Raw genomic sequence first — 12449 nt, forward strand, 5'->3', positions numbered from 1 at the left:
TTAAAACAATTGGGTTAAATGCATGTTTCTCGGTAGTGATAGGTTATTTAAATTTTTTTTTGTAGCATTTATTAGTTAATATAAAACGATTTATTTTTAACACTCGTTAATACTTTTCTGCTGGCAATGGCAGCATATAAATCACCCAAACCAAAAATATTCAAGTAATCGTGTGGTCACACGTCGGCCAATATTAAGCACTGAATATAGCCGTTTTATATAGCTACATATGTATATTTTCGAAATTTTATTAACTTTTCATTTCTTTTTTTTTTATAGCTAGCTCTCTCTCTACTACGTATGTAAGCGCTTATGCGAGTTTTCCGCTATTCACTGTGTTCGTTAGTTCGAAGTCTGTGTTTGATTTACACACTTTGTTATTTACACACTTTTTATTTATTTTTACCAGAATTTTTATTATTTTTTCTTTAGCGCGTCTTTTTGTTGCTACTTGCACTTTTTGCTGACGCTGGTACAAACACTGGAAATGCTACCACTAATGGCACTTATCACTTCACTTCACCTGTATGACAAACATACAAACACAATATAAATGATTGTTGGTCAAAACCTTTTTGTTTAATTTTTACTTTATATTGCGCGACAGCTGCTGACGTATGTGTGTGTATGTTTTTTGCTTTACTGCTTTTTTTCTATCAATCCATTTGCGCTCGCTCGCTTGCCGCCGCTGCTGCCGCTTCTCATGTTCCTTTTGACTGCAGTGTTATAGATATTAACTCAATTGCATTTAATTTCTTGTGGTACTCAAGTTATTATTAATATTATTTATTTATTAAATTATAATTAAAATTATAAAGTAATATGTTTACAGCACTAGCTACCAGGGCTATCGGCTAATATATGATATTATTCACTTACTACTTTCTTTATACACATATGTACGCATACTTATACTGCTATATGCATACATACATATGCATGGTATATATACCTGCGTACTTGTTTTGGAAAGATGTTCACTTATACGAGTGCAGTGGACTTGCGTGCTGCTCTGGCTACAGGGGAGAGTAGAATGCTAAATTGCGTACATACATATTAACCGGCTCGTAGTTTCACTAACTGATTGCGGTATGCATTACACTCAAAACTTATTTTTTATTAATATTTTATTGTTATTGAATTCCTTCACCGCTGAATAGGTGGGTAATTATCCAATAACACTTTTTTTCTAATTTAAATTCGCGGTTCACTCTAACTTCTATTACTCTGTCTAACCAGCTTTTATCGCGTAAGTGAATTAAACGCCAAAATGTTTGATGTATATCACTGCTCTCGCATGCACTTGTTTGCTGTTGCTGGTGCCGCCACAGCTGCTGCTTCTATCGATTGTCTGCTGGATTTAATGGACCAGCGATTGAATACTGCCTGCCTCCACGCCACTTTAAAAACGCTGTACTGACCATCGATTTGTCACAGATTTGATTTACAAATTCACAAATTATTTCTTTAAATTCAACACTTTACTTTTTACACTATTTTTACTGCTATTTAAAGCAGTTTTTGCTTATTCTCATTCTTCTTTAGTGAGTAACTAGTACTGCACTTTTTAGCAACAAATGCTTGTTATACATTAACACGATAGCAAAAAACTCGACTCGACTCTTCGGAATAAAGACGACAGAGATTGATGATGCTGCTGACGATGACGACATCGACGTTTTGCATTTACAGCTTTTATTAACGGCGACGATAATAATATTTGCTGCGCGCGATTTGATACACGAGAACAACGACACTTATGTTGCATGTTAGCCGGCATAAATAAGACTAAATGCGGCAAATATGCGATGAGAGCGAGATGGTCGCGTTTTGTTGGAGACGATTGAGTAGCCAATAAGCAATCGTAAGCCGAAATGCTGTAGGTAGCCAGCCGCAATGCGCTGGAGAAAACCGAAAATTCAGTTAGTGGTGGTGCAAATCCATATGTGTTGCTTTGGCGCGAGAAGAGTCCAAAGAGCCACTATGGCACAGGCACAATTAGTGAGTAAAAGCATGCATACGGGGAGCAATCAAGCAGACAGTCGAATACACAAACATACGCAGCACAAACTCTCCCATTGATATTCGTACTCAAAAAATGTCCATACATTTATGGCCATATCAGATATTTCGAATATTCGAACTTCCGACTTGATTACTCACGCTTGCTGTTTGTTTATTGTGAGCACACGCTCTTGAACCGGTATTCATGTTCTATTTCTTATTTGATTTGTAGTCAAACTCTCCAATTTTTCTCTTCTCTCTCTTCTCCATGCACTGTTCTCACGCTATATGTAAATGACAATTTTTCGAAATTCATTAAGTGAAAGCGAGACAAACGTATGTACGTCCTAGGAAAAAGCCGCAAGAGTCGTATATCGTTTATATGTTATATGGATGACTACTGGACTGATGGCTATACGAGCAATGCACGAACTATAACTCTTAAAAAATTTTAAATTTACATGAATTGGAAATAGTAAAAATACCCAACAAAGTCGAATTCACTCAAAGTGATGGTACTTCAGCAGCTGATTTTACGATTCTGTTTCTTGATTGTTAAGGTGGTCTGCTTATTTTTGTTTCTGCCTGTTTGTTTGTTTACATTATAATGGAAATAAAGGCATTATGAATCTCTCACAAAAACGAATTATATAGCAAGGGCATGCTAATTTAGTAAGCTTATATAAAAAGCGAGCTCGTACAGAAAATTTAAAACTCGTACCTGAAAAACTGATGGCTGGTAACGCTAGGCCATATAAAAACAAAGGTAAAGTTATTGTTAACGTACGTTCACATATGCAGTACTTGGCAATAAATCCATAAAATTAATCTACCCATTCAGATAAGGCAGATTACCTCCAAAGTTGGCAATCAGCTGTCAATACTGTTTTGACAGATTTTTCTTTATAGAAATTGCTTTGGTGGAATATTTCGGTGTTTTTGGTTTGTTAAATTATTGTTAACGATATGATGAAAAGACAAGGAGAAGGAATAGCTAATTTAATTGGACGATTGGCTGCTAGTAGTAAACAGTTGGAGGAAATCCGTAAATGAAGTTTACTGAAGTTTCCAACAATTTTGGTACGAATACTAATGGGAATTTCGATATTACATTTTATAAGAAGTAATAAGTGGACAACGAGTTTATGGCAATACGTTTTTTTCTGTTAAATAAATGTGTAATTATTAATACCTAACAAAAATGTTATTAGAATTATGTCTACAAACCTTTTTCTTTGCGGCGTCCACTTTATTTAGTTTTTACTTCGACGTTTCTCCTTACATTCGTAAAAAAATTATCTGTAACACAGAAAATAGGGTTGTATGTAAAAAAGTATGGTAATAATCTAGGATTATTTTATAATCTCAGTTTTCGTGAGAGAAATTTTGTATGGGTAATCTCGCGGCCGCCGTAGCCGAATGGGTTGGTGCGTGACTACCATTCGGAATTCACAGAACATAGGTTCGAATCTCGGTGAAACACCAAAATTAAGAAAAACATTTTTCTGATAGCGGTCGCCCCTCGGCAGGCAATGACAAACCTCCGAGCGTATTTGCCATGAAAAAGCTCCTCATAAAAATACTGCAGTTCAGAATCGGCTGTAGGTCCCTCCATTTGTGGAACAGCATCAAGACGCACGCCACAACGTATATATGTATATGTATATAATCTCGCTTTTTAATTACGGAGTGGGAGTGCGTGAAAAAGTAGATAATCTACCTATATGTGAACGTAACACATTGTTAACAACCAGTGTTAGAAAGTTCACAGTTCGAAATAATTTAACAGGGCGAATGTAGTGAAAAAGTAAACTGTTATAATGCTATGTTTGCTGTATTCGAAGCAAATAGTTTTCTGTATTCTACAGAGAACATGGTGATATAACAATTTATTTTCCACTTAGGCGCCGTGTTAAATTATAGCAATTTGCAGTAAATTTTAACGTTATGGCTGTTCTTGTGTGCCTACTTTAACATATTTTATAGAGTGGGCCATGTAAAATTTGCTTGAATCGGCCATAAAAACAAAACTAATCAATATTTTTTCAAACTTTTTTTTTTTTATTTTGAAGATTGAACATTGCCATTTATGAATGAAAAACAATATCGTTCAAATGACTGCCACGAGTGGCTTTACCAGTGGCCATTCGATCAACCCAACTTTTAAGCACATTTTCGATTGTTTGGGCTCCAATTTCATGAATGGCAACTTCGATTTCGTGTTTTAAAGCATCAATCGTCTCTGGATGGTTCGCATAGCATTTGTCCTTAACGGCTCCCCTCAAAAATTAGTCCCACGGGCTTAAATCACAGCTCCGAGGCGGCCGATTTATATCGGAATTTCGGCTGATTATTCGGTTTTCAAAAACGGTAGCCAAAAGTTCGAGTGTAACTTTGGCAGTGTGACAAGTTGCACTGTCCTGTTGAATCCAAATGTCGTTCATGTCATCCTCTTCAATTTTTGGAAACAAAAACTCGTTGAGCATGTCACGGTAACGCTCGCCATTTACTGTAAGCACGGCTCCTCGCTCATTTTCGAAAAAAAATGGCCCGATGACGCCGCCAGACCAAAACCGCACCAAACAGTGACTCGTTGTGGATGCATTTGCTTCTCTATAGTAACGTGTGGATTTTCTGAGCCCCAAATCCGACAATTTTGCTTATTGACATAGCCACCGATGTGAAAATCAGAAAAGAAGAAGAAGACTCACCACTTTGGAAATAGGTTTTCAATATTTCCCAATTTTGTTCAAACGTATAGCGTCCCATTTCGCAAATGTCAAACCTTTAAGTAAATTATGAACACATGGCTGAAACTAGAGGGCATCTACTACGTAAGCTGCTATGCACCACCGAGTCGGTCACTTGAGGCGTTTGAGCGCATGATGACTGCTATAGAAGTTGAGCTAAGAGGTAAGCGCCCAATACTCATCACAGGAGATTTCAACGCATGATCAAGAACGTGGGGGAGCGCATAGACAACTCAAAGAGGGCGGTTGGTGGAAGAAACCTTCGCGGCAATGGACCTTGTCTTGCTAAACACCCCTGGAATATACACGTTTGATTGTAGTAGAGGGCGCTCCATAATTGACTTAGCCTTTGCAGACTCTGTAACGGCGAGAAGTATCAAATGGAGAGTAGACGAATCTATACACACGCATAGTGATCATCTCGATATAGTTATTGAAATAGGCAGGGAGACGCAGCAGTTTGTGAAATCAAAGTGACAGCAAAAATGGAAACGAACGGCATTCGACCCCATAGCGTTTAAATCAGTTTGGGAGAACGCCTCCCTTTCCTCCGTGAGTGCAGAAAGTATGGCGGAACAAATGGCCGCACAAATAGAACTCGCGTGTGATGCGTCGATGCCGAATTGTCGATACAACAACAAACGGAAACCTGCTTACTGGTGGACTACCAAAATAGCCGACCTTCGGAAAGCCTGCAACAAAGCACGAAGAAAGGCACGAAGAGCGCGCCATCGACCAAACTATAACGAGCGGCACGCAGAATATCGTACACGAAAATTTCACCTTTCAGAAGGCAATTCGGAAAAGCAAAAACAATTGCTTTAAGGAAATGCGAGACAGTGCAGACGACGATCCCTGGGGCATGGCATATAAAACTGTGATGCGAAACGTCAGAGGGCCAAGACCACCACAGCCAACGTGTCCGATTCTTTTAGAGCAAATAGTAGTGGCGCTATTTCCCCCACAAAGTAGTGATCAGGAATATGCTGTCAACACAAGCAGAAACGTTCCACCAGTATCAACAGACGTTATTTTGAAAACGCTGAAACTCATAAAAGACCGACGCAAAGTGGTGCCACAGCGGCCAAAAGTACAAGGAGTCATTCTAGAACTTTGAAAATTTGCAGAAATCACTTTTAAGACATTTTAAACTTCTAGTTAAAAAATCAAAAAAATCCGCCCACTTTTACGCCTACCTCCCACACAACCTTAACAATAAAGTAATTCCATAAAATTAAAAAAAAAATAACAAAATTTTGTATACTTGTATTTTGTGTAATTCCTAATATTGGGTAATAATTTTGTAAAAATCTGCCCCCTCTTACGACCACCTCCCATACAATACTAACTTAAAAAATGCTCTAACTTGCATAAAATTTTAGGTCAAACTTTAAAATTTGGTACATTTACGTTTTAAAAAGTTTTCAATATTTGGTGTGAATTTCAAATTATTCCTACTATTTTTACGCCTACTTTTCATAGTACTGCAATAAAAAAATTTTTTTTTTTCAATCTTTTAATAAATTTTTTACATCATCATGGTATTCCAATTTCTTTAACTGCAATTTTGTTCTAAATGAATTAATATATGGATCAGATGATATTTGAAGATGATGCATCACATCTTCATTCGTAGAAATGCGGGAACTTTTACGCGAATGAAATTGCCGACAGTTTCTGTAATTCTTATTCATGGCTTCTTGAGCTTCTTGAGATAACATTCCTGTAAAACAAAATATTAATAGTTGTGATTAAATATAAACATTTATCAAACAATAATATAGCAAGAAAACATACCTATTGGCAATATAGCCTCAGATACAATTTTACTGCCATGAATCAAAACTTTATGTACAGTAATGGGCATATAATACCACGCATAAAGTTCTACATATAATTTTGCAGTATCCATGCAATAGACGTGGAACTTGTTGGTATCTATAGGTTTCCTACTATTTATGGTATTTAAAATAATTTTAAATCGGTGAATTAAATTTTTATTAACACCAGTGATGTCAGCCGTTGTTTCTGGATTTTCAAAAAATCTTCGAGAAACATTTCCATCATTGGTTGTACCCAGACCCTGCTTAACAATATCAACTTTTAATCCCAGTACTGATCTAAAATTTCTTTGAATTTCTTTTTTAGTTTCTTCCTTCTGTTCTTTTGTATGTTCATTTGTCCTCCATGCTGCAAAATTTTTATTATATGCGATGTGCAAAATACACTCCATAAATTTAATTCTCGCATGAAGCGGAGAAATTCCAAATTTCAAAGATTCAGCTGAATTTTCTCTTAAAATCACAGCATTTAAATCGTTCATTTCAGTGGGCTTTGCTCCACATATAAAACAAACTGCCATAGAGGAACTTTTACTAACAGTTGTAGCAACTTTCCCATCTATCATCGTCATCGCTAAACTATGTGATATTGTAAATTTCCTATTAAACACCTCAATTTCAGAATTTTTCAAATTTTGAATTTCATTATTCATTCTATTTACTTCGCTATTTATAACATTTGCGGTTTCTTTTACAAATTCAAATTTGATAGGCCTGCAAAGTCTAGTTGAAGATGGATCTGAATTACTCCAACACGTATATAAATCATTTTGACAATCAATTAATGCCAATTGCACAAGAGACGTTAAAAACATATTTTTATCTGATAAATTTTCATCAGAGAATCGTTGATGGTATTCGCTGTGCCCAGATGACCCATCACAGCCCCATTTGCTTAATAAAAGCAAATGATGTGGAAACTCTTCAACCTCACATTGCGATTTAGATTTAAAAATTCTTGAAACTGTGTGATCAAGTAATTGTTGTAATCCAACACTACTACAATTTTCCTCAACCGTAATATTAGCAGGATAACATTGCTTTTTAACTGCCAAAATTTGTTTATAATTTGGAAAAATATCACAACCGATTTCTTTGGCTGAGCTTCTTAAAATTTCATACTGGTGCTTTGATAATGCAGCATCGATTATGAGGCTAAGTGCTTTTTCAGGTGTAAACGATTTAAAATTTTCTTCTTTATTATATCTTTTAGCTGCAGACACTATCAGCTCTTCAGAATAATTTTCACAAATTTGTTTTATTTTAGTCCTCTTAGTTCTCTCATGACTTTCTTCAAATGAAATACAAGGTCTTCCACGTTTGGCTGAAAGCGAAGTACTTGGCTGCTCAATATTCAAAACGTTTTTATTTATCGTATAAAGCCGTGAAAGCCATTGTTTATTATCAATTAAAAACCTGGATTTAATGCGCGCACTTTTGTTCCACTTTAATTTAAATTTTGGATAGAAATATTTTATTAAAAATTTGCGAAAATTAATTATATTTGTCTCAGACAAATTATAATTTGCTGATATGACACCAACAACAACGTCAATATCTTTATCCCTATCGAACAATAGTTCAACAATCGCATTATAACGAATATTAGATTTATCCATAACTTTAATAAATTTCTAAACACTTTATATTAAACTTGTATTAACTGTCACTGTCACAAAGATAATAATGCAAGCATATTTATATTTTAATCCATAACGGACAATTGACGTTTCACCGCCAACTCATTAAGAAATATATGCATAGCGCGCAGAGTGAATTTTGCGCATGGTTGTTTGTGGTTTTTGTTGTGTATAAATCGCTGTGCTAAGCTGTGCTATGTTTTGTTTTCTTTAACTTTTAGCTGCATTTTCAAGCTTTAATTTGATATAAGTCTTAATGCGGTGCTCAGCGGTGCAATATATTTTCTAGTCCTTTGAAAATGATAAATGTTCATTTTTTTGGGCTGTATATATGCTACATGCAACTTTTTTCAATTTTTTAGGAATTTATTTTTTTTTTTTTGTCATTTTTAATAAAGAAAAATGGTTCTTACGAATTGCATTTTTAGAAATGTTGTGTGATGTTTCATATGTAAATAACAAGCATTCAAATATAGCACTTTGAACTCCCATATTTCAAGTATGTTGTCATACCTTAACTTTGACATACTGTGTACAGAAAAATAATAAAGATTATGGTCTAAAATTTTAAAACAACAATTCTTAATTAGTTGTTAATAAATTTTGAAAATTTCATGCAAATCGAACGATGTGAAAAAAATTGATTTATGGCCGCAGTCTACATGAAAAATGAAAAGTTCCCACTGTGCGACGTCCCAAATAATGCACTAAAGCTATACGGGCAAACCCGCAAATATTTGCGGACTTATATACCACATGCCTAGAAGAAGGAACCTTTTCAAACAGATGGAAGCTACAGCGTTTAGTTTTGCTACTTAAGCCAGGAAAACAACCTGATCACCCAGCCGCATACAGACCTTTATGCATGTTGGACACAACAGGAAAAATATTAACACGTATCATATGTGATCGGCTCCAGGAATACTTAGAAAGCCCTGCTGGTCTCTGCGATAACCAATTTGGTTTCCGGCGTGCAAGATCAACATTAGATGCGATCCGAATCGTAACAAACATAGCCCGGGAAGCTATTAGTGGAAGACACACTGCTATGAAGCTCTGCGCAGTCATAACGCTGGATATAAAAAACGCGTTCAACTCGGCAAATTGGTCCAACATACTGCTGTCTCTGGAAAATTTGAAGGTACCAAGCTACCTACTGAGCTTTATCCGAAGCTATTTCAGCAAACGAATTTTACGGTATGACACTGATGATGGCCCAAAAACATATGAAGTCACAGGGGGAGTTCCACAAGGATCGGTTTTGGGGCCAAATCTTTGGAATATTATGTATGACGGGGTTCTGAAATTAAAACTTCCAGCAAAAGCAACAATCGTATGTTATGCGGACGACATTGCGCTAGTTGTAGTTGACAAGCGACTGGATCATCTAGAAGCAAAATGCAATGATGCAAAAAATTGTCGTCGAGGTACCCGGGTACCCGAGTGGCGAGTATGTAGATTTTTTTGGGTGGCAACAGAAGGCTTAAAACTGTAGGTCCCTCCATTTGTGGAGCAACCTCAAGATGCATGCCACAAATAGGAGGAGCTCGGCCAAAAACCAAAATAGGGGTGTTACATGTTTATGTATATATTGGCTTTCACATTTTGGCCTATATACAGATACCACGCGCCCAATAGTTATATGTATATCGGGGTTAACATTTCTGCACTAAAGGAAGTTATGTTCTTCAAATCGGTGCATGTTTCATTAAAATCGGCCACACGGTGCACTCAAAAAAGGCCTTTAAATATTTTGGTATAGCGTATTTATAACAACGTTAATATAACAAGAATGATTTTCGATTAAAAGAACATTTTTCGATTTTGTTGCTACTTTGGTATTCTCTTAACTCAGCTTATTCAGTTTATGCTTTTAAGTTTTTCCATTTTAAATTTGTTTATGCTTTCTTCTTGGTACTGGCATAGGTGTGTATATTTAAGTATGTACGTATGTAGGCATTTGAGATGCATATACATACCTTCATATGTATGCATTGTGTGTATGCGCATGCATGCATTGCTTGCAGTGCATTGATATCGATCGAGCGTGTGGTCTGGCACGTAATGCGTAATACATAAGTATCATATATACTTACATACATAAAAACCTGTTTGAATTTGGAATATTTTACTAAAAAAAATAATTATATTGTGGCGACTTGTGTTTTAAATAAACTACTATAGCTTAGTGACCCACATTGACTTCATAATCAATAATAGAAAAGTCAGAATAGTTTCATATAGGTATGTGTGTATGAATGTACTTGCACAAACCGTTTCTCCTAAAATCGAAATCAGGTGTTTGGCCGTGTTTTTGCTCTAATTCGTTGGGTGCGTCTTCTGAAGCGTTTATGAATTATAGAAAACTGGCCGTCCAAAAAAAGTGAAGTTGTAAAGTAGTTGTGGTTCTAGAGCACCTTTTACTGAAAACCTTGACAAAGTAGGGAAGTGGGAAGGATCGGGCATTATTAAAGTGCACGCAAAAATTTAAAATGCATGAGGTGCCCGACTAGAAATTTTGGTAAGGCGGTGATTAGGCGTAAATAAGGCAGACCGCATTCCAAATCTGCGCCTCATAAGGCAGCCAAACTAGGCCCAAGCCCCGAAAATTATCGCCACACATCTGCCTCATTAGGCGCAGGTTCGAAAAACCGAATTTCGGTAATACTCCGGATGCCCTTCTACAAATCAGTTAGGGTTTCCAATTTATGCCTAAGTGAGACACTGCCACAGATTTTCGTGACCACAACCAAATTTGGCATTGTTCTGGCATGCCAATCTTTGCCTTGCCAAACCTGGGCCTGGTAAGGTAATAGTGAGGCGTGCCTCAGTAAGGCCTGCCTAATTCGGGCCTAACAGATTCTTTGGCATGCCTCACTGTAATTCTAGTCGGGTGACGTTTTATTTTATCCACTGTGAAAATGTTTCCCATATTTTTTGTGAGAAGCTTGGCCCATCTTAAGGAACGACTTGTGAAACTGGATAAATTTAAATCCAACGGCATTCCAATACTTTTTGAGGGCCAGATAAAAAAGTTGTAAGACCCAACCAAAACAACTCATTGGGCTTGAGACGATATGTCACAGGCAATATCCAAAATTCGTATATGGATTAACACAGGCCTTCTGAGAGTGGGAAAAATATCTTATTAACATTCTGTCAAAAAAGTACTGGGAATTGTTCAATAAAACGTAAAATAATTGTTTAAACATCAACATTTACTTTGTCGCCTTCAAAATAGGCTCCATTCGAAGCAATAAACATATGCCAACGATTAGTTGCACCTTGTAAACGCGTTTGAAGAGATCGTAATGGCCTCTATCGACTTGAAGCGGCGGCCGCGGAGTGGCAATTGAAGTTTTAGGAAAAGGAAAAAGTCACAGGGTGCTAAATCCGGCGAATACGTTGGTTTTTCGATGATATTTGTCGAGTGTTCACAATATGAGCCTTGTGCGACGGCGCCTTATCATGGTGCAAGCTTCCATGAGTTTTCTTTCCACAAATTGGAGCGTTTCCTAAGCACATTCTCTCTCAAACGTCGCATAACTTCCAAATAATATTATTTATTTACCGTAGAACCATTTGAAACGGATTCTGAGTGCACAACACCATGATAATCAAAGAAAACGAATAGCATGACTTTCACTTTTGACCGACTTTGACGTGGTTTTTTGGGTTTCGGCCTGCTGACTGGTTTGCATGTCAAACTCATATACCTACGTCTCGTCACCTGTTAGGACGCGCTGGATAAACGTTGGGTCCTAATTCACTTGCTCAAGCATATCTCCAGTCACATTCGTCCGATGGATTTTTTGAAAGAAATTCAACACTCTTGGATCGAGTCGAGCCACTCGTCTCATGCCCAATTGATGGTGTAAAATGTTGCGAATTGATTCGTGAGACACGCTAAAGTCACGAGCTACATCCCTTAACTTAAATGATGGTTTTCCAGCAACACTTCCTTGACTTAGTCGACACTTTGATTCATTGAAGACGTTAATGCACGACCAGATAGGGGCAAATCTTCCACGACTTCTCGGCCCTTTGCCAAAACCGTATACCACTCGTAGACCCATGTTTTTGATAGAGCACACTCGTCCTAGGCTCTTTGCAACATTTTCAATGATTCGTTACACGAAATCCCGTTCGGAATACAAAATTTAAGACAAATTCTTTGTTCGATATTTTTCTTCATAGTGAAAATCGCAGAGCAC

The sequence above is a fragment of the Anastrepha obliqua genome, chromosome 4 (genome assembly GCF_027943255.1).
Source record: "Anastrepha obliqua isolate idAnaObli1 chromosome 4, idAnaObli1_1.0, whole genome shotgun sequence".
In the NCBI taxonomy this organism is placed as follows: domain Eukaryota; kingdom Metazoa; phylum Arthropoda; class Insecta; order Diptera; family Tephritidae; genus Anastrepha; species Anastrepha obliqua.